General features: G+C 42.8%; 1 protein-coding gene across 1 annotated transcript in view; it reads left to right on the plus strand.

The window, feature by feature from the left end:
* LOC143155339 (E3 ubiquitin-protein ligase MIB1-like) overlaps positions 1 to 22465 on the plus strand; it is a 575890-nt gene that overhangs the window by 117783 nt on the left and 435642 nt on the right. The window lies entirely within an intron of this gene.

Below are 22465 nucleotides of genomic sequence, written 5' to 3' on the forward strand. Positions count from 1 at the left end.
TCTAATTTTTCGAAGCCCTCCGGTAACTTCGAGGATCGAGAGATCAACCCTTTGCGCTCGAGGCTTTTGTTTCACCGGTACCTGTATTCGGTGTGTTTCTTACAACTAACTTAAAACGATTTCACTTCGTAAGGTTGTACGTAAACAAAACGAGTAAAAGAAATCGAACTCGAAGGAGTCACCTCAAGGGTTAAAGTCGCGGTCGAAGCTGAACAAAAGACGCGGGACTCTCGAAAGATTCAAATCGGACTAACAGTATCGTAGTCGCGAAAAAGATCTCGATTACTCGGTTTCTCGTTACGGTAGATTTTGGCACCCATTTCGAGGGAGAAACGTCGAATTTTTCGATTTCAATTCGTTCACGGTTGCAAAGGTTTTTCCATTTTGCGGCGACATTGACCTCGTACCACCGGGCTGCTTATTTATACGCACGTTTTGATCGATGTCCACTTTTCCAGCAATTTAGTACCATAACATTTCAGGGAGAAAATACCTGTAGGGGTAAGTATCGGGAGCCAGGCTTTTTCCCTCGGCCCTCCTTTATTTTTCCCTCTAACTCTATCCCGTATCAATCGACGACACTCACACCGGGACCGTGCCAAAGCAAACCGTGGACCGATCTTCGTGTATTCTATCCATCCCCCGACGTAAACGTAAACACGGATATATTCAGCAACCGACTATCCAAGCAGGGTCGACGCGCAACGTGCCCGGGGTAATATATCAATGGCTAATAAAATATGAAGGGGCCCCCCTTTTTTTCTTTTTTTTTTTTTGCTTCGCGTACGTTGCGAATCTTCACCTTTTCCTTCGTTGCCGCGGCAGAAAATCGAGGGTGGAAAATGTGACGGGCGACAGGTGCGAGGAACAACGGTTTCTCGATATTCGAGCGATCGAAACATCGCACGAAAATAGGGCGAGTTTTCATTGGCTTTGTCGCGACGCAACAGGAGACTCGTAAATGGACGCGTGTAAGCGGACTGTGAACGTTCGCGGGAAAAATATTATCCACGATATAAACTACGTTTCTCGCAATGGTCGTGCACGTACGCTCTAATAATAATAATAATAATAATAATAATAATAATAATAATAATAATAATAATAATAATAATCGTTATCAATTTATAATCCATTTGCCGCAATACTCTGCGCGCGGACTACGTTTCTCGCGATAGCTTCGCGCGTATACTCTGACGGTAAATAATAATACTGAGTTGTTCGGTGCAGAATTTAAAAAATAGGAAAAACGTTCGTAAAAAATATCTACACAAAATCGCATTGCCTTCCAAATGAAACGTCCATTCTGTGTATAAACTATTGGGTTGTTCGGGAAGTCGTTTCATTTTTTTTAGTGGAAATGAAACTCGATTTTTTCAGAGTGTATAAACATTTTATCGAATTGTATATTCTCCATTTTGGAAATTACTTTCCGAACGATCCAATAATAATCGTCGTCAAGTTACAATCTATTTTCTACAAAATCGCATTGCCTTCCAAATGAAACGTCCATTCTGTGTATAAACTATTGGGTTGTTCGGGAAGTCGTTTCATTTTTTTTAGTGGAAATGAAACACGATTTTTTCAGAGTGTATAAACATTTTATCGAATTGTATATTCTCCATTTTGGAAATGACCTTCCGAACGATCCAATAATAATCGTCGTCAAGTTACAATCTATTTTCTACAGTATACCACTCGCGAATTACGTTCCTCGGCAACGACACCACTCGCGATATCCCTTCGCGTTTGAGATCCGATCGCGAGAAGAACATCGGTTCTCGCGTAACGTGCACCGTGAGATCCAGAATTTCAAAATTATTTTCCATCGTGGAGGACCCCTCTCTCTCTCTCTCTCTCTCTCTCTCTCTCTTTCTCACACCCCTCCCTGCGCGAATTCACCGAGTAATCAGAAGGTGAGCCGCGAAACGCGCCGACTACAAATTCCGTCTTTCTTCCGGTAGCCTCTTTACACACGCGCGAAACTACCACAATGCAGGAATATTTCTGTCTCGTGCGCACGTTCGCACGGGGGTTTCCTCGGATGCAAGCTCCCCGTGTATGGGGCTTGAAGAGGGGGTTTGCACGGGCTGTGGGGGGTGGTGGAAGTAGCGGCGCATCGTGCGCGGCACGGCAATTCAGACTCGAAAGCTTCCAAACATCTTCAATATAAGTTAGGCAACTGTACTTAGGTTACCTTCGTAACCAGGGCCGCATACGAAACAGTCCACGAATAGTTGGAAGGCATTCCCTTATTGCGAATATCAAGTAACTCCCGGCCTCCCCCAAGAAACCCCCTCGCCGTCACCCCGTTTCACCTTGTCGCTACCATCTTCTCTCTCTCTCTCTCTCTCTCTCTCTCTCTCTCTCTCTCTCTCTCTCTCTCTCTCTCTCTCTCTCTCTCTCTCTCTCTCTGTCTCTGTCTCTGTCTCTGTCTCTGTCTCTGTCTCTGTCTCTGTCTCTCTCTATATCGTGGCGCCTTAAATTAACTCTCAAATTAGGTAGACGATAACGAAGCTGCACGATACCAGACGCGCGAGTTCTGGAAACCAGGTCGAAGATGCGCCGCGTCTGCTGATCGAATCCCTCATCGGAATTCCAACGTAGTCGAATTTAATTTCGCGTCTTGAACTCGTTTCCGGGGGGGTAGCTTTCAGGCGTCGCGTTAACCGGGGACCCTCTTTAACTATTTATTTTCGTGCCGTGCTCGGCTGTTTCGTCGCAAATATTGATACAAAGGGTGCTTTTAACCTTACCGTGTTAATTTTGTAGTAGAAGGTTGGCGATGGCCGCAGATGTGCGACGTTTTATTTTTCATTCCGTTTAGAATTTGCGTTCGTTCGGTGAGATAGAAATTCTACTCACGGCTGGAATTATCGAGACTCCTTTAACGTCGAGTTCGAATCACGGATAAACCGTTGTTAGGAGAGTCATTTCGTTTTCCAAAATGGAGAATACATGATTTAATAAAATGTTTGCACGCTCTAAAAAATCGTGTTTCATTTTCACCGAAAAAGAAAACGAAACGACTTTCCGAACAACGTAATACTTTTTGTGTGCGAAACAATCGTTTCGATCATCGGTGAACGTATCTCGCGAACCGTCTCGATTCGAACCTCGATCGATAAACAGTGTTTAATTGGTAACTCGAAAGTTTTTTTTCCCGTTTCGTTCTTCTAGATATTGAAAATAACTTCAACGAACGGGTACGTATATTTCGTTTTTTTTATCGAGAAACGGTAATTACCGCGTTATCGAACAATACGAAAACTCCTTCCTCGCTGTTCGAGCAATTCCATCGTAATGTACGAATTACCGTCGATTCGTTTTTCTTGAAACACTTTGTTTAAGTTTCGAATTCGTTCGGTCAATTTTGATACGCACGCGACACCGACGAAACACAGCTTCGATGACGTTCTATGCGATAAGTTCATTAAGTTTCGCGTCCAACCCACCTCATTACCAACGAATCCATTTAATCATCGTAATATCGCACCGCCATCATCGCTTCGAAGAGTGATATCCGTGAGCATTATGTTTCATCTCGTGCGCACTGCGAATTATTCTGTCTTTGTGTTGGGACTGTTTCAAATCCCGGGAAGAACCTCCTGGAACATTGTTACCACAGTGATATCGATACATTGAATCGATACGACAAATTCGGTCGGTTTAATGTTCGTTTCAATTAGCGTAACGATGTCCGCTCTGTTGTTAATTGTATAAACTCGAACATCTGTGTTAAGGTAGCCACAAAATTATAATATCAAAGCGAATGCGAGCAGGATTCGAAATCAGTTTTGTTTGAAAATTTTCAGCGGTATCGCCAATGACCGAAGTAGAATTATTTTGATAAGAATTGAACGCGAATTCGTTTCGAAATTCAACCGATTGCACGTAGAAACACATCGGTCGTATGTTTCTGTTATTTAAATCGATCGAGGTTAAATTTAATCGTCCGTTCGTCGAATATATTAAAATTAGAGTTCGATGGAAAATAATGAATAACGTTAAATTATAGATCTTACGTTCAATGTGATATTATTCAATTTCAACAGCTCCCGGTTATTAATTGCTATTCGGATTCAATTCGACCGATGCATATTTCATCGGCGAAACATGTTCCAAACATCTATTGCCCAGGATTGTAAACACGCGGCGTGTAAAATTGTAGCGACTGTTGGTTGTGGAGCGAAATTAGGTTAGCGAGCAATTTCTACGCGATCACGGGCAAATAGGAAAATCAATTTTACAAATTGGAAGATGACTGTACAACAGTGTAATAACGTTGAATCTACGAATCAGCCGCGAGAATATTTTTGCAGCTCTTCGAAGCGACCGTGCTCTTCTTTATCAATTTTTATTTCCGTATACTTCCGCTCTCTTTCGCAGAGATCCTTACGTTTCATTGTACGAATGAATTTTGAATTCGAAGAGACGAAACGACCGGTTTGCGATATTCGAGTAATCTCGAGCGATCCGTTCGTTTCAACGAGTCGACCACGGTGCGCTGAACCGGGGGCGGGTGGCGTTTTTCCTTTTTTCTTAATAATCAAACGCGAAACAAATGTCGTATCGGGCCGCGCCATCTGGAACTCGTGTTTCCACAGACGACGCGCCGAGGGAAAGTTTGCGGGCCCCGCAATGCTGCAAGCTGTTCGCAGTGCCAGTGGTTTCGTGGATAATTATAATAGTTTACACTTTACCGAGCTATCCCGGCGTTGTGTGTCACAGTGGCTGCTCTCCCGCCTTTCCTTCCCCCACTCTTCGATGAACGCTCCGTATACACACGGCGACGCGTCTGCAACGTTACTGGCCGTACACCCGCGTTTGCACGACTCTGTAAATATACATTACGATGACAACCGAGCGCCACTGTATTGTCACGCACCGCACGGAACTCTTAACGAGGGGCGATTTCGAGCAACGTTTTTTCGCCTCTCGACGAATCGAAACCGATTGATACGAGTCGCTGGTCGATGACTGCCGAAACGAAAAAAGGATTACGCATCGGTGGTCGACGATACGCGGGGTACGTGTTCCCGGCATCGCGCAATAATTTCCCAACCACGTTGCAGCAGAAGCTACGATAGCCGGCTAACTGTAAAATATTAACGCGTCAGGTTGCTCGGAGTTCTGGCAGTGTCGCGTCAAACTCACGGCTGAAAGCTTCCCGGTGAGGACCGGTTTTGTCCATTTCAGGGTGATTAATCGGCACGAAGACGCCGAGTCTTTGCGAAATCTTCGACGACGTTGAACTCCACGATGATTCGGTGACTCACAGTTCTCGAACATTGGTTCTTGCGCTTTGTTACCGGTTCGGTTCGGGAGTTTGTAAACGGAAACTTTCCAAATTAAGGCCATTCTACGAACCGAAAGTTCGAGTATTCCTTTTTTTTCCCTTAAGATTTTAACGCTAGAACTACCAAAGGGGTCGGTTTCACTCGTTTGGAAAAATGGTTCGACTTCTTTTTAAAATTACCCGATTATTAACTCATTTGCATCCAAGCGCGGAATAATCCACGAGTCGCGATTGTACACTATCACCGAGCGCGGAATAGTTCGCGAGCCTACGACTCCCATTTTACCAGTTGCAACAGACCACGTTTAACCATTTCTGAGAACTTTTTCGTTCCATTCGTTTGATACACATCAGTGTCTTCTAAATAAGTTTTACTCTTTTGTGAAAATCTTTCAAGCTGCCACTATGAGTGTCGCGGCACGCAAAAACACTATGGTGCAAAAAAGCCTATAAAAAAATATTTTTTTATTTTATCCACACGATGCTGCTGAACAGTTACGTAATCTTTAAAAATCATGAGCAAGATCGAGCGTTTTATGTGTATAAACAGCTATTAGTCGAAGAAATTGTTGATAAATACTTGGCCAACGTAAATGTAAATAAGACACCCGTCAATGATTCCATTACGCGATATACTGGTAGACATTTTCCTGTACGGATACTTGCAACTCGAGCACTTTAAAGAATTCCACGAAAATTAATTCATTTTAATTTAAATAAGTTTATTCTATGTATAAAGAAATATTTGTTCTTACTTCTTTGTAAAAAAAAAAAAAGAAAAATGTAAAATGCGATATTTGCTATATAATATTGTCTATTAATCGTTTTAAACAGTATATTGTTCATAAACTTCATAAATAATTTTGATGCTCGTTACTGTACATACGCTCGCGGTGATACGGGTCAGTCGGTTGAACGTCACTGATGTTTGAACGCGGCAGCTTAAGCAGACCGATGATGCAAATGGGTTAAGATCGTTGTTGCATTCATTTCAACAGCCTCTACCAAGATACGAATACCCATTCTCGATCATGTTCCACGTTATTTTTATTCATTCAACACTGTATCGATACTTTCCGCACGATTATTCGCCACCAGATGGTATTACGATCGTTGGCTCGCTGTTCCGATCTCAAAGTACTCTGAAGCTAACGTCGAACTTTGATTCTTGGTAAAGGCTTCTGGGTCAGTCCCACCAATTGGTGCACCACCAGATTTATTTGTAAATATTATTTCTATCGCGGAGATAACACGTAAACAATCATAGATAAACACCGAATAATGTTAAGAACTATTGCGATTGTATTGTTTCAATTTTTGGACGGTACCCTAGGTCAAGGAGACCACAGCAGTGTAAGTATTTGATTTAATGACTCGAACCGGAAACAAATCCTTCTTTTTCTTTCATTTTTGATTCGCTGATGTTTTCTAATGTATTGGTATTGAATAATAATCTATTGGAAATGTGTTAAGCTGCAACAGACCGATGATGCAAATGGGTTAACGATGTCTTTACCCTCAAAGTTCGTGGACAATTGTCGAGATGGACAACTCGTATCGAAGATACGTGTGTATTTCGTTTGAAAGAACATTTTAAAAAGCACCAAGTCCCGTACCACGGACCGAAAGCGTAGCAAACAAGATTTCATCGGGCGGTGGCCCTCGAAGAGTCTCCGGAGAATTTTTTTTTCCCTCCCCCCCAGCCACGAAGAATTAAGATGTCTCGGTAACATAATTACGAAAGTTTTACCGCTCGGCCCGACGTAATAACGTTCTTCGTTCCGTTCTGCCGGGAGTAATCGGATTAGCATAAATAAGCCGTTACCGATTCCTGGTTTACAGTTATTGCGAGCGCGCGACGACACACACGGCCCAATAAAATCGTTGTTGTTGATTCGCTTATCCGCGTTCTCGGCTCAGGATGGGGGTGAAAAAAGAGAACTATAATATTCCGGGGGGCTTATCTCGCGGATACACGGAGTTGCACACGCCCGGCCCGAGTCAAGAATATTAAATGGAGCGTGGAGGAGCGTCAAGAATCTCAAATAAATTTTGCGGCGAGTTTATCGTCTGTGAAAATATACCTTCGATTCCTCTCAATTTCACGGATCCCCCGGAGATCCTCTCGCTTTCTTTTCACTCCCCCCGCCGCCCCTCTCTATTTTTTTTTTTATTCTTCACCGAGCGAACTTTCTTTGTTACGTCGAGCGAGAATGCACCGCGATCCTCCGATCGTCCCGTTCTTCGTTTTCGTCGCGTTTCCTTCGAATCGCTCGAACGATGCGAACAACCGGCGCGTTCGTTCATTTGTCGTGTCTATTATTTTCGACGTCCTCGCGCGTGCAACCAGTTGATCGCGAAATCGTGACTGGCTAGCGTCTGCGAACCGTCTCGTCGTTCTCACCTGGACGAGAATCGTGCTCGTTGAATCTGTCGTCCGTGAGCTTGGTTGTCATAAAGGGTGTTTTGCCAGTCGCGTGGATTCGAATTCCACTAGAGGAAAAGTCACGGCTACCGATGCTTCAACTGCAAATACCTACTTTCGTTGCACACGTGTCGTGAATGTCACAGGTATCGGAAATTTTTGTCAGAGAATCGATCCGACGTACTTTCGAAAAGAGGGTTCTCGAGGGTGGGGTTGGCTTCGGTACCAATCTCGGTACAGGGGAATAAATCACAGCTACCGATATTTAACCGTTAACTACGATGGTAATTGTTATATGGAAACTACGCGCGCGTTGCAAACTTCTATCGGAGAATTTTGTAAGTGAAAAAAGTTTCGAAACTTGTGCATCGAACTTGCTGTTTCGTAACCGATTGGAACCGTACGAATCGATGATATCGCGGCACTGCTTGCGAAACTAACGTGCACGGAAAAAGTTAGCGAACGCGGGCATGTTTTTCGTTCGCAAAACCGGTAACGTTTCGACGAAACCGGGACTCGAATCAAAGAGCAAGCGAGCGACGAAGAGGGTAGGATGCCGGAAGTGGCGGGCAGCGGAGGATTCGTCGATTCCATCGGAAGCGTGTTCCTTCCATTTATCTCCTTCAACTTTTTTCAACTATTTTTTTTTTACTCTCTTTTTCCCCCCACCGGCGTCGAAGCGGCCCGTCGAGAACTTGTCGGGGACCCAATCGCGGATTCGAAGCAGAAACTGTTTTCCTGTCGGCGAATCCATACGCATGGCGGATCTGCGGCCAGCACAATACTTCCTCCGCTTCCTTTCCGCGGAAAGTTGCCGCTGGTCGCTTTCGCCCCGGTTTCTGGACAACGCGGGGCCCTCGCGAAACGTCACCGCCCACCCACCCCCCACTCCCACTCCCACTCCCACCCCGGCAACCTCGACGTCGCCGAGCGAGAGACGCGTGCGAGTTTTCTGTTTTGCCGGAACTACTTTTCCGGAAGAGCTTCTTGTCTCATTTTTCCCCGACTCTCGCTCACCCTCTACCCTCGGCTTTCCTCCACGCTTTTTTCCGGCCCCCCTACCCGCCCGCCACGGTTCTCCCGTTCTGGCGTCTCCTCTCTTCGGGAACATCGGCGACTTTCGGAAAGTTGTTCAATTCCGGGCCGCGAGTATGACACGAGTGTATCCACCGAACGTCCCACGGAAGAGCACGGGAATGCTTTTTGCTTCTACCTTTCTGTCGCCGTATTCCTTCTCCTCTCCTCTTTCTCCTTCTTCTACTTCTTCTTCTCCTTTTCCTTCTCCTTCTCCTTCTCCTTCTTCTCCTTCTTCTTCTTCTTCTTCTTCTTCTTTTTCTTCGTTGGCTGACTCCTCTCGGCTGGCTTTTTCCCTTCGTATTTCAAATGCGAGTCGCGTCGCCGTTGACGCGAGAAACTCGCCGAAACCGCGCGACGCTCCGAGCAGAAAGCACGACGTTCCGTGTAAAGTTGAATTCCACGATTCGTATGCGCAGGAATCGTGCCGTAGACAGAAATGACCGAGGGTGTTTATTCGACGAAAGTAGAATTAAATATATAGAAACAATCGTTCTACCGTGCGATGTGTTCGTGACCGGTGGTGTATATATATTATAACAGGTCATCCCGTAAGTAATGTGGTTTTTTAACGGTGACTTTCGGTGAAGAAACTTAATACTTGCATTTATTTTCAATCACCGATACATTGACCGTCAGTTTCGATCACCTTTTCCCATCTATTAGTTAACTTTCTTATTCCATTTTCGAAAAACTTGTGGGATTTTTAATCAAAGTACTCGTTTAGCGCTGATTTTACATCCTCGCTATTGTTGAAATTTCTTCCACTTAAAAAATGTTGCATCGACCGGAATAGATGGTATTAGCTTGGCGCAAGATCCGGAGAGTATGGTGGGTGTGGCGGAAGTTCCCAATTGAAATTTTTAATTTTCTCTACCGTTATCCTTGCTGTGTGTGGCCTAGGGTTATCGTGGTGGAATAGAACATCTTTGCGATTCACTAACGATGGTCGTTTCTCCACTAACGCTGCTCGAAGACGTTCAAGTTGTTGGCTGTAAATCTCAGCCGTTACGGTCTGATTTTGCTTTAAAAGCTCAAAATGAATAATTCCTCTAATATCCCAGCACACGCGCGACAAAACTTTCCGAGGACGAAGCCTTGGTTTTGGGCATTGTAAAGATGATCGACCAGGTGATAGCCATTGACGTTTTCGTTTGGGATTGCAGTGTAAGACCCACTTTTCGTCACCAGTAATGATCTGATCGAGAAACGAACGATTATTTCGTCGATCTCGCAGGGAAGCACATATGTTCATGCGCTGGATACGGTTGGAAACCCATTTTCCCAGTTTCGATACTTTTCCCAATTGTATTAAATGTCTATGGACGGTACTGTTGCTAATGCTGCTAATCTCTCAGCAATTTCATCGGAAGTCAATTGTGGTTCTAACTCGATCAAAGCTTTCAATGTCTCAGGATTGAACGCTGTTGATCGACTGAATCTCGGTTCGTCGAAAGGTCAAAATCACCTTTTCGAAATTTGGAAAACCATCTTTGACACTTTCTCAAATTCAAAGCATATTCACCATACTCGGCAATATGAAAGAATATTGGTCAACAGACGCAATAAACCAGATTCCATTTCTTGCCAACACCTTTACAAAAGATCAATTTACTCAAATTTTTTGGACGTTACATGTACAAATAGTCACATTTTGCATTCGCAAAAATCACCTCTGATTTGATTCTACGACTAACTATATATTCCTACTCCAACTGGTTTCATTTTTTACGAAAGACTCTATGAAGGATCGATCGCTCCTGTTGGTCTTCCATTCCTTCGGGAAAATGTTTAAAATATTCAAAGTCATGAAAATAATATCGTTATTAATAACTGAAAAATACTCGAACACGATTCGCTATAATATTTCAGTTCGGAGAACTCTAATACTTTGTTAACGAATAATATTATTCGTATTAACGGTTAATTCTTGTTAGAAAAATGTTCACTACACTTCACTCTTCCACTGACTTCAAAAGTATCGTATCCGATATACGATTATCATTAACCCTTTGCGGTCGTATTAAATTTGGACATGGGTGTCGTACTGGTCGGAATTAATTTCCCTTGAAAAAGCAGTGGTACGTAACATTTAAGATTACGAAGGATAAACAAGATTTATTAATTCTTTTGCGAACTTTAGATATACGTTCATACAACAATGTGTTTTAATGTAATGTTTTTATGTAAAAATGATATTTCATAGTTCTCCATCGTGTATCTTTCGAAACAGTCTCCAACGCACAGTCCTGTAAGTCTTTTTCGACTACGTGTATCGCAAAAATAATTAGTTCAGTGTCTTCCGCCCTTGATCTTTCCGTTCGAACATACAGAACAATCTTTACTTTTTACATCTTCATAGTACCGTAATATGTGCAGTTTTCCATCAAGCCTTTCCTCTTTATTGGATTCCGTTATCTCTAATAGGAGCATCGTATCGGTTCGTGAACAGATTCTTTAGACATTCAGGTTCGTTCGGAGAAAGTGTAAACTAATACACAGTTGAACGAAGTGTAAGATTAGTATGGTTCCTTGGTGTGGTGGCTGAGAGCAGACGTACGACCGTAAAGGTTTAAACAATAACAGTATCGGTGATCGTTGCGGTGCTCGCTTTAAAAGTTTGTCTTTTCGTTCGCAATCAGCCGCACGGAACACGAGGATCTCATACTTAAAAGTGGTGTCTTTCCTCCCTGAGGTGTCAAAGATGGACGAGTATATGTCGCGAGAGTGAGGATTCGAAAGAGAATTTGGACACTCGTAGTCCAAATTCAACGTACATGTATATTAGGGTGATATCGAAGCAAATCGTTTCCGAAGGGTCAAGTTACCAGGAGACTCGAACGAACAACCTTGCGTTTTTCTCAACGCAAATCCTGGGTTAACGAAGCGGCGGAAGGATTTTTCAACGTTTTTCACCGCGATGGATTCGCGTGTTTCGGTTCGACCCATATTTCCAGTACGCTTTGTCCGCATCTACCCTAATTCGAGCAGCGTTGAAATCCATTATTGGTCACGAGGAATCGTCGAGGGTGATGTTGTTTGCTCTGGACGTTCTCGTCGATCCGTAGATTTTTACGGAATTGGGGATGTTTGTCCACGTGGTTTGAACGTCACAACCTCTCACGAGCCGTCGTAGATATCGCTGCAAGGTGGCTGGCTTACCAGAGTTCCATTTCGCGAAAGTTCGAGGAGACTTCCAGCGGCAGAAATCGCGGATGGGGCCATGGGGCAAAGGACAACAGGGGAACTTTGCGAGACAGTGCAGCCGGCAGTTCCACGCTTCGTGGAAACTTACTTTTCCTCTTTTACCGTCACCACCACTGGAATCCCTTTTTCCTTTTCGCTTTGGCCCGCTCTTCATCCGGTTTGCGTAGCGCCACCGTTCGCGAACCAGCGAACAATAATAGGTTGTTCGATAAGTTTTAGCCAACGACGAAACTTATCGAGCCAACCTATTATGCGTACGCATCGATTGACTTTGCAACGACGTCGGAGAGCACGTTGTTCGACGAAAAATCGCGAACGAATAAAAATAAAAATAGAAACGGTAAGCGTTCCGTTCAGGGGACAATGCTCCGATAACCTTCGTATATAGTACGTCAAGGGTATCGTTTTAAACAATTCCTTTTCGGTACAATTGACGAAGTCCTTTTTAGTTCGAGAGACACTTGCCGAAACGCTATTGCGTGAATTATTCGGTGTAGTAATTATTTATTATTATTTAGTTTAGGGGAGAGAATGCGATGACAGAACCAAACACTGTTATTCAATGTAGTAATTATTTATTATTATTTAGTTTAGGGGAGAGAATGCGACGACAGAACTAAACACTGTTATTCAATGTAGTAATTATTTATTATTATTTAGTTTAGGGGAGAGAATGCGATGACAGAACTGACCACTGTTATATTCGGTATAGATGAGTATTCGGTGCGAATGTTTTCAAGGAACAATATTCGACAAATGATTTAAAATAAATAATTAAGCCACGAAAAAGGTAAAAAGCAACGTACAGACGTTATGAATTTCCACGATTTAATTCATCAGTTTTTACCATTTCATTTTCTGGGAAATTCGTTATTGTCGAACGAGGGAAAATGAAATAAAATGCCAATCGACTGTGGCTTCGAACCTCATGAAATTAACATCGAATTATTATCAAAATACGTAATTAGACACCGCGACGAAATTGCATCGGTGACGTCGCACCTGGGTAGCCAATAAATTGTTTAAAAAAAAAAAGTTTCGTCGGGTGGCGGGTTGATTTCGTGCATGTGTAGCCACATTTTAACGAATATGTTCCATGGATTGGCATGTGTACACAGTTAACGAGTCTGGATTTGTGCAATTACGAGTCCTGTACCTCCAGCAATTTGATCGTGCGCGCGATCGCCCAAATTACTTCGAAATGCTGCGCAGAACTAACCAGCTAATTTACATATAAATCGCCCAACATCGAGGCTGTCCATATCTTTTACGGTTTGTGTGCGGTTTATTCAAATGCCCGGAGCACTCTTGCTGTCTTCGAAACGATTAAAATCGATCAAAAATTCAATGGCAATCAACGCATTGGATTCGTATTCGCTGCGATGTACTCGAGACTTGTTTCCACAATTTTGACATATTTTCGTTTTAAATTGACACTAAGAATAATAATAATGTTGGAATACAACGACATTGAACCGTGCAGCACTTGAGAAGTCACAGGTACGATGGACGAGCTCGATACCGACTTTCTTATTTTTTTCCGTTGATGTGTCGATTTGATCGTTACACTCTGTTCAGTTGTTCATAACCATACTCTACTGCACGACTGTATTATATTTATCTAAAAATAAACATTCTGTTTACATTTTCTCTTGTGCCAAACGATTCCATAATCCCACAAATAATAATAATTACGACACATCTTTATCGCACGAAGGTTGCGTACATCGAAAAGGATGAAACAGAAACGCGGTATCGGACAGAGAAATGAAAAAGAAAAAAAAAAAAAAAACGAAAATACATCGATTGCATAAATTACACAAATTATCAATGACGATTTACTTCGGTGCTTGGGAATCGATACGTATCGATGTTAACGAGTATGCCACCGGATCGGTCCAATTCCTTTGTATTCGAAGTGAATCGTGCAGAGCGTTTCTAAAGGCAATGTTTCTAAATTGTTTTACATTTCGAATATGAGAAAAAGTCCCAGGGAAACATCCGGTCGTAATTACTCGTTCGCAAAAAAATACGATCCAAGAGGTTAGGATGGTATATTACGAGCATCGTTACCAAGAAAGAGGATACAGATAGGTAGCATTTGTCCTAATGGGCAACGAAGAATTAATGCCTCTCTTTTATTTCCTCGAATTTCGGGACACGCGATGCCCCCCCTCCGAACACAAAAGAAAACGAACGGACGGGAAAGGAATTGTAACAACTTCGTTGATCCATCGATCGAGGTAATCGTGGGTTTACAGTCCCACTGACCTTTACCCACGTTCCATCAACGCCGTAACGATCGAGAAACGATACTACGCGTTCTTCCCCATTGGCTTTCATCCGGAGACACTTATCGCGCGTTTACGGAACAGCTCGCCGAAAGGTTGCAATAATCGAGGTGCAAACTCGTCGAGAACGTATGTTTCCACTTTCAGTCCGCTGCTGGTAATAAAGTGGCGATTCCGCTCGAAGGAAAAAAGCTGGAAACTCGCGAGGCTTAAAGATAGAAACGTTAACTTTATCACGCTGTCGTGCATACCAGCCGGTTTTAACACTGGCCTCGTAATTTTAGCTCCTTCCCACCCCCGTCCATCCAGAACCGTTTACAGAGCCGTATATATTCCAGTAAATTTCATCCCACGGACAGTTCTTTCCTCGCAATTCACCCCACTCGGGCACATTTGAACGTATCGCTAAAATTCACGCGATACATCATCCGTGAAGAGAACGAAGAAACGCGCTCCTTCGGGCGAGAGGTGGGTAGGGCTGGGTCTACAAGGAACCGACGAAAGTATAACACCAAGGAGGGATCTAGGACGTGTCCGAGGAAGTGGCTCTAGAAATAAGTGTTTAACCTCGATCCTTACCATATCCGACTATTCTAAATCCAGTATGCAAGTGGAGCAGATAGCTGATAGGAGATAACAGATAGCGAAGTGCAGCCTTGCATGCATTCACCTACGAGGGGAATTCGAGGTAAGGAGAAACGAGACAGACGCTCGATGTAGCCTGAATGGACACGAAATAGGTCGAGTCGATGCTGCTACCTACGCGAGTCATTTTAAAGAGAAAGATTCGCAATCTTTTTTCGATGCCGGCTTCCATCGATCGACGAAAGAGCTTCGCGCTACGTCACGACGGTATCCTTCGCCGATGGAACGGAATATAATTATCTCGGGAATTATATCTGGGCGGGAAAACCGAACAAAGGGGAGCCTCTATCGATTTATTAACCTGTTAACCCGGCGGACGAGCTGTCTCGTCATTTCTACTCGTTTGTTTTCCCGTATCTTCCTCGAATTTTCCTTCGTCTGATGAAATTACGTTTACGCGTTACTCTTAAGTTATTATCGAAGAACATAATCCAGATCCATTGGTACTCAAGTTCCCACGAATTGTATCGAGAATTTGATCTCGATACAATCTGGAAAATGGATTTGAAGTTGAATAATTCGAATGGAAACGTTCGGTGAGTAAATTTTATTTAACGCGTGAATTCTCGTTGTAAATTTGCAAAATTGTAACACGAAAATGTAACAACATTTTAGTTCGCACGAGTTGTATCGAGAATTTCATCTCGAAAGAATCTGGAAAATGGATTTAAAGTTAAATAATTCGAATGGAAATGTTCGGCGAGTAAATTTTATTTAACGCGTGAATTCTCGTTGTAAATTTGCAAAATTGTATTTGTCGTCACTGTATTTGTCGATTTAAAATTAAACCTTTACAAATTTGACTACGTCGAACTACGTTTACGCGTTACTCTGTTTAAAATTGTTCGAAGAACACAATCCAGATCCATTGGTACTCAAGTTCCCACGAATTGTATCGAGAATTTGATCTCGATACAATCTGGAAAATGGATTTGAAGTTGAATAATTCGAATGGAAACGTTCGGTGAGTAAATTTTATTTAACGCGTGAATTCTCGTTGTAAATTTGCAAAATTGTAACACGAAAATGTAACAACATTTTAGTTCGCACGAGTTGTATCGAGAATTTCATCTCGAAAGAATCTGGAAAATGGATTTAAAGTTAAATAATTCGAATGGAAATGTTCGGCGAGTAAATTTTATTTAACGCGTGAATTCTCGTTGTAAATTTGCAAAATTGTATTTGTCGTCACTGTATTACGAGAAATGTAACAAGATTTTAGTTCGCGTCACTGTATTTGTCGATTTAAAATTAAACCATTACAAATCGGACACGAATCATTAGCGAATTCTTGTTCTCGGCACTTGATGAACAATACTTTGCAGAACGTTTACTAAGAATAGATGGTATTGTTTTTTTTATTTAATTTTATTTTAAATAGCAACGTATCGCAGCTGTTCCACGAACGCGAAAACACGGCTTCGGAAAATTCGATCGTTTCGTGTCCCGTGCGTGTGATTCGCGTTTAAAGTCGCTCTTAAAGTTAAAGGGGGGAAACAGAGGGGAGAAAAAGAAAAAATAGCCAAGAGACGCGAAGGAAAGAAAATTAGACGGAAAGGGAGGAGGGAAGACGGTAGGATCCCGATCCGAAAAACATCAATTCGATTCCCGTCGCTTAAGCTTGGAAGTTTGGCAATGGTCCGGGCTTAAATTGAACTTTACATTATTTTGAGGTGAAACGAGGGCGCATCGAGATCTGCGAGCTTGTTTCGGCGAGATTGCTCGGGTTTAGGACGATGGAAATACCAAGAGAGTCCTGATGTCGATTGCTGTTTCCGCGATAGGACCAACGAAAGCATCCGGCTGCATCTGAAATACGATTGTAGATTGGATTAAAGACAAGACTTTTCTTCCCGAATCGCCGGTACACGGGGATTACGGTCGAAATAGACCAAAGGATTTAGCTTCATCGATGGGAGGATAACAATGACACGATTCTAATGTAAATTCTTCTTTCTTCTGTTGCAGGTACGTCGACGAACTTTTGCATCTTCTATTTTTGTACCTCGGCAACGGGTATGTAGTCGAGACCACGTATATTGCACGCACGAGATAACTCGAAGCTTTTCCTACGATTCAAATTGCACCGCGACAAGGAGAAATATTTAAGGATTCTCGAATGCTTCCATTTCTTATACAACGCCGAGCTAGACAGTTTATACTCGTTCGCGGTTGAAAGATTTTAAACGTTTTCAGTGTCCTCGCTTTGAGTCTTGCACTCGTCGTTGCACTTTTATTTAAATTATCCCGTAAATTCGCTCACGTTCTTCGTTTTCTTTCGAATTATTAGATAGATTATCATCGTGTTATCGATATACGAAAAGTGTTATTTCTCTCCAATCGCTTCGCGAAACTTTTTTCACTTTTGGTTAAAAATATTAAATATTCCAGTCGAAGAGATTCCCGTGTGCTCGTACACTCGTTACCTACGATGTTAAAAATATTTCGTTTTCGTCGAAACTGAAATTAACGCAGCAACGTTTCGATTCAATTTCTTGCAATCTATTTAATATTTCAACGTACACGCGCCCGGGTTTTTTTTTTACAATTTTAATCAATTTCGTCATTTCGAAATATAATAAACGGTCCCGTTTATTTGTCAACGTTTCGGTTCAACAACGTACCCTTTTTAATCCTTACTCGACTTTTCGCGTATTGTCCTCGAACCGCGACAGAACGATTACACTCGAGAAAATAAATTCCAGGCCGAGGGAGAGATTCACCACAGCGAGTTTTAAGAAGCACGCGTACCCGGTGATAAATATTTCCCGCGAATCAACAGAAATTACCAGCCGCGAAGTGGGAAAAATTTATCAGACTGCGAGAGTTTCATTCGTTAGACTTTCGTACCTTCGTAATTAAGAGATTATTTCATCCCGTAAAGTTTACCACACCGATAAACGAGGGTGTACGTACCGAAGCTACACGCTTGCGTATCCAGTTTCGATCACCGTTAACGCGCGGTGCACTCGAGTATGCAATTTCTTCGAATCACCGGATCGTTATCAAAGAACTCGACTCGGGGTATATCTCGTCGGGAACCGATATCGAAAATTTGGAAAATTTTCTATTTCTCACCGTTAAAATTCCCGAAACAACGCGCGTGTCTAGTCCACGTTCCCCCGTACATCGTTCAATTGTTCCGAGTCCACGTGAACTCGGTTACGGTACGAACTTGCGTACGTCGCATCCGAGTTTCTCGATCGCTATTCAACCGCGAACTTCGGTCAGCTTTATTGATGGATCGATGCATCGTGCCATTGGGAATCCCACGCGGCCTCGTTATTCCGTATCGGAAAGTTTCAGGGTCTCTTCCATCTGATACGTCTGCGAATTCGTTCTTTCGAGATAACCTCGGACACGCCCTTCGTAGGACACCCTTATCGGTTCGAAGATGCTTCACCGCACGATGGAACAGCGACGCGTTTCGCGATGATTGAATCGCGGCGCAGATCGCGAGGATTGGCCGCGAAATTTGAAATTCGGGCAACGCGGAATGGCTGGCGGCGTGTCTTTGGCTAATACGACGTCATAGATAGCGGACGATTGTTGATGCTGCAGCCGAAACGACAGAGTCGGGGGGTGGGGGGTGGCTGCGGTCGCCGGCATTAGGGGTTTTAGAGAGGCTTTACGGGACGATGGGGGAAAGGGTGCAGGGGCCAGCATGGGATTTTGGTCGGGGGTTGGACCGAGCTTGCACTGTTCACGGCGATTAATTCATTGCCGCTTACCGCATCCCACCGCAAACCGCCTTTTACCCCGCCCCCCGCACTGTCGCGTCCTCTTCTACGGTGTTCGTTCGTCCTCCTTCCGCTGTCTCGGTTATCGGACCCTCTCGTCCTTTCTCAGCAACGCAACGCGAATAGGATTCGTGTTGCTTGGTCGCGCGGAATTCGCCGGACGTCAAACTTACCCACGATCGAATATTTTCCGAACGAGTGTACGTGTCCCGATCGTCACCGGTCGATTTCGATCTCGCGCCACTTTTCAAACCACGAACCGATTAACCCGAAACTCGACCTACGTCGTCTGGACGAATGGGAAATTGATCGTGGAAGAGTACACGGTGATGGAACGCGTGCACATTATTCGAGCGTATCGCGAAACATCGCGGTCTTTCCTGTAACGATTCGGGAACTCGTCGTTTCTCCCGAAATCGTGTGCCGGGGAAAAAGCACCGTGAATGCGCACAATTGTCGCGTATGGAGCTCGGAAAATACACGACGATCCAGAGACGATTCCAGAGCCGAAAGACAACGTCGAACGCGTCATTGGTGAAATTGATTCGAGTTTGCGTGAAAATGTGATGGAAAATTGCGGGAAAGAAGGTGACCGTTTGGAAGATATCTCGGTCCATTATTAAATCTCAAGTTTCTACTTTTAAATAGAAAACCGAGTATCGAGATTACTTGAACCGTTTGATTTTTATTCGCAAAATAAATCGACCGGTGACGATCGGGATACCCTGTATTACAAGGACCTGTAAGACCGATTGGAAGTTTGAGTGCACGTAGAGCATAATAGTGCGTACATAGGGAAATTTTGTGTCCACAGGAAATTTCTTTAAGGAGGTGAAATCGAGTCTCAAAAATTTCAATGTTTTTCTTTTCCTATTTTCAATGCAATCTTTCTTGAGACTTTTTTGCATCAGAATGCTAGTAGTATTGTGCCGCAACAGCGAACAAAATATGCTCATTCTTTTTAGAATAATAGATGTATACGAGTGCGTTGTAAATCGCGAAGTGTTAAATCAATTGATTCATTTTTCCTTTTTTATTTAATTTTTCAAGCATTTTTTCTATAATCGGTGCTGAACACAATTCGAGTACTTTGCTTCGCAAAATTGGAAATGTACATTTTCTCCTAAAGTAATTTAACACACTTAGTTCTTTCATGGAACGTTAATAATTTTCTTTGAATTCACTTGAGTGCTATTTAATGTTTCATCCGTTGAATCAGCGGATCAAAACTACTTCTCCAAACTGGGAAGATACTTTTCCTCCTAAAGTAATTTAACACATTTAGTTGTTCCGTGGAACCGTAATAATTTTCTTTGAATTCACTCGAGTGCTGTTTAACGTTTCATCCCTTGAATCAGCGGATCAAAACTGTACTCAAAACTGGGAAGGTACTTTTTCTCCTAGAGTAATTTAACACACTTAGTTCTTTCGTGGAACGGTAATAATTTTCTTTGAATTCACTCGAGTGCTGTTTAATGTTTCATCCCTTGAATCAGTGGATCAAAACTGTTTCTCAAAACTGGAAAGGTATTTTTCCTCCTAAAGTAATTTAACACATTTAGTTGTTCCGTGGAACAGTAACAATTTTCTTCGAGTTCATTGGAGCGCTGCTTAACGTTTCATCCGTTGAATCAGCGTTCGATGCAATCTCGCGAGGAAAGAGATTCATTCGACGATGTTACGGTCCGATCGGAATCGGTATCTACGTAGACTCGAGGAGAAAGAGAAGCGGCGAATTCGTGATTCTCGAAACAAAAATTTCAACCGCGTCCCGGGGTATTGTATTTTCAAGTTCGGTCCTCGATCTCCTTAGAAACGCGCACGAGAACGTGGAACGTAGAATGCTTTTGGGCTCGTATCGAATGGAAACTGTCCGAGATCGATGCGCGCTATCGTCTCGGGGCTGCACGCTTACGGTTGCGTAAGCGTACCCCGGTGGGAATTTGAAATGCAAAACGGAAATGCGAGGTAGATGCGACCGTACGGCACCGCGTGGGATTTCCTGCGGTCGTGGGAACGATATGGCCGCTCGTGGACCCTCTATGGATCGTTAGGTATTTTTCAGCCACCGCTTTGGGAATCGTTCGCTTCTGCCGTGGAATCCTATCGCTCGAGGACTTTGATAAAGAGCCAATTGTTTTGGCTACGAATTTTCGGGAAACGTATGACAGTGTTCTTTGAGTGCTCCGTAGTTTCTGTCTGTCCTGTTTCGACGAGTTTCGTGTTCACATTTGGGAATTCGCGAGACTTTCGTATCGTTTGCATAGATTTTCCTGCAATATGTGGGCAGACTTTTTACCACGTAACGGGGAATATACAGTAGCGGCGCGATGAATGCATTTTTTTTTTTTTTAAATTAACTTTACGCTTCTTTCACTTCCGATCGATTATATCTTTTCGTTTTCGAAGAGTAATTAAGCAACGGGTCGGAACACTCTTTGAATAAATATTAATAATGCACCGTTTCGAGTATTGCGTTATTCTACTTTACAGTTATTTCATTATCGAAAAACGGTTGCATTGTTTTATTTCGTACGATGGGTTTCATAGAAATAATCCTGGATTTGGAACGATATAATACTTTTCGAAATTTTTGCGTCAGTTAAACTTTTTTAATAAATGGTAATTACTTAGAAATTCCCTTGCGCCGTTTGAACGAAATTATTTATATCAACGAATGTGGATATCGTTGAAATACGATACGTACGAAAGTATCGCATTGAGCGTAGGATGAAAATCGATTCGCTTGAAAGCGGGGTAGGTTTCGAACGACACGAACACGAACTGTCGAGAAGACGATTCCGTTATTCGAATCCGGTGTAGAAACTGTCACTCGAAAGCGGGAATTACCGCAGTTGTGTACTATTAACGAATCTGAATTGTATCGCAAGGGTTTGGAACTTTTCAACAGAATTTGCATTTCTCTTTTTCGCGAACGATAGAGACAGAGTTCGAGACGCGAGTATTTTCGACGAATCTTTATTTAATTTGCCCCGCGATACGTGTTCGATAGCGATGTTTATCGATCGGAATGTGTTTTAAGATCGGAATATGTTTTCCATATTTTTTATTTTCGTACGCACGGCAGTTTCTCTGATTTATTTTAGTTTGCTCCAAAAGTGAAGCTTTCAATGAAAAATGAAACTCACATTTTTCAGTTCGTTTTTTATACGATGCTTTCCCGTGTTTATTTTCCGTTGCTTTTCGAACGATCAGCGATCTCGAAAAGAGATTTGTTTTTTTTTCTCTCTCTCTCTCTCTCTCGAAATACTGTACCGCGTAGAAAATATTTATTCGTGACGTTTCATCGAATAAGAATTCGGAACAGGGCGATGAAACGAAGTTAAGTTTAGCAGAAATCTAGAAGAAGGAATATTTTTTCACGCAGCTCGCGCAACGTTCACGGTTCATTCGAGTTTAATCGTCTCAGGATATAATTCAAGATAATACAATCAAGATTTCGATTTTTTGTATTATATTTTACTCGATTTATCGATTTTTATATCTTCTCCCAAGAAGAATCAAGTTCTTTACCCATTTGTGTCCATCAGTTTGTCCCTGAATCTTCGACGAAAAGAAGGTTTCGCTTTCCTCGCGGAACATTGTTAGTTTACGATTGAACTTTTTGCGATAGTGTCCACCGGATCCTGTGTCTCTTCCCACGGTGAAGTTACAAACACGAGTTCCGTATCGTTCGAGACACACTCGACCCACGGATATTAAGCGTATAGTCGAACGGAAAAATATTTCAAGCTTAAATTCGTTCAGACTCGAGTTTTACACG

This window comes from Ptiloglossa arizonensis, chromosome 2, assembly GCF_051014685.1.
Source record: "Ptiloglossa arizonensis isolate GNS036 chromosome 2, iyPtiAriz1_principal, whole genome shotgun sequence".
Taxonomy (NCBI): Eukaryota; Metazoa; Arthropoda; class Insecta; order Hymenoptera; family Colletidae; genus Ptiloglossa; species Ptiloglossa arizonensis.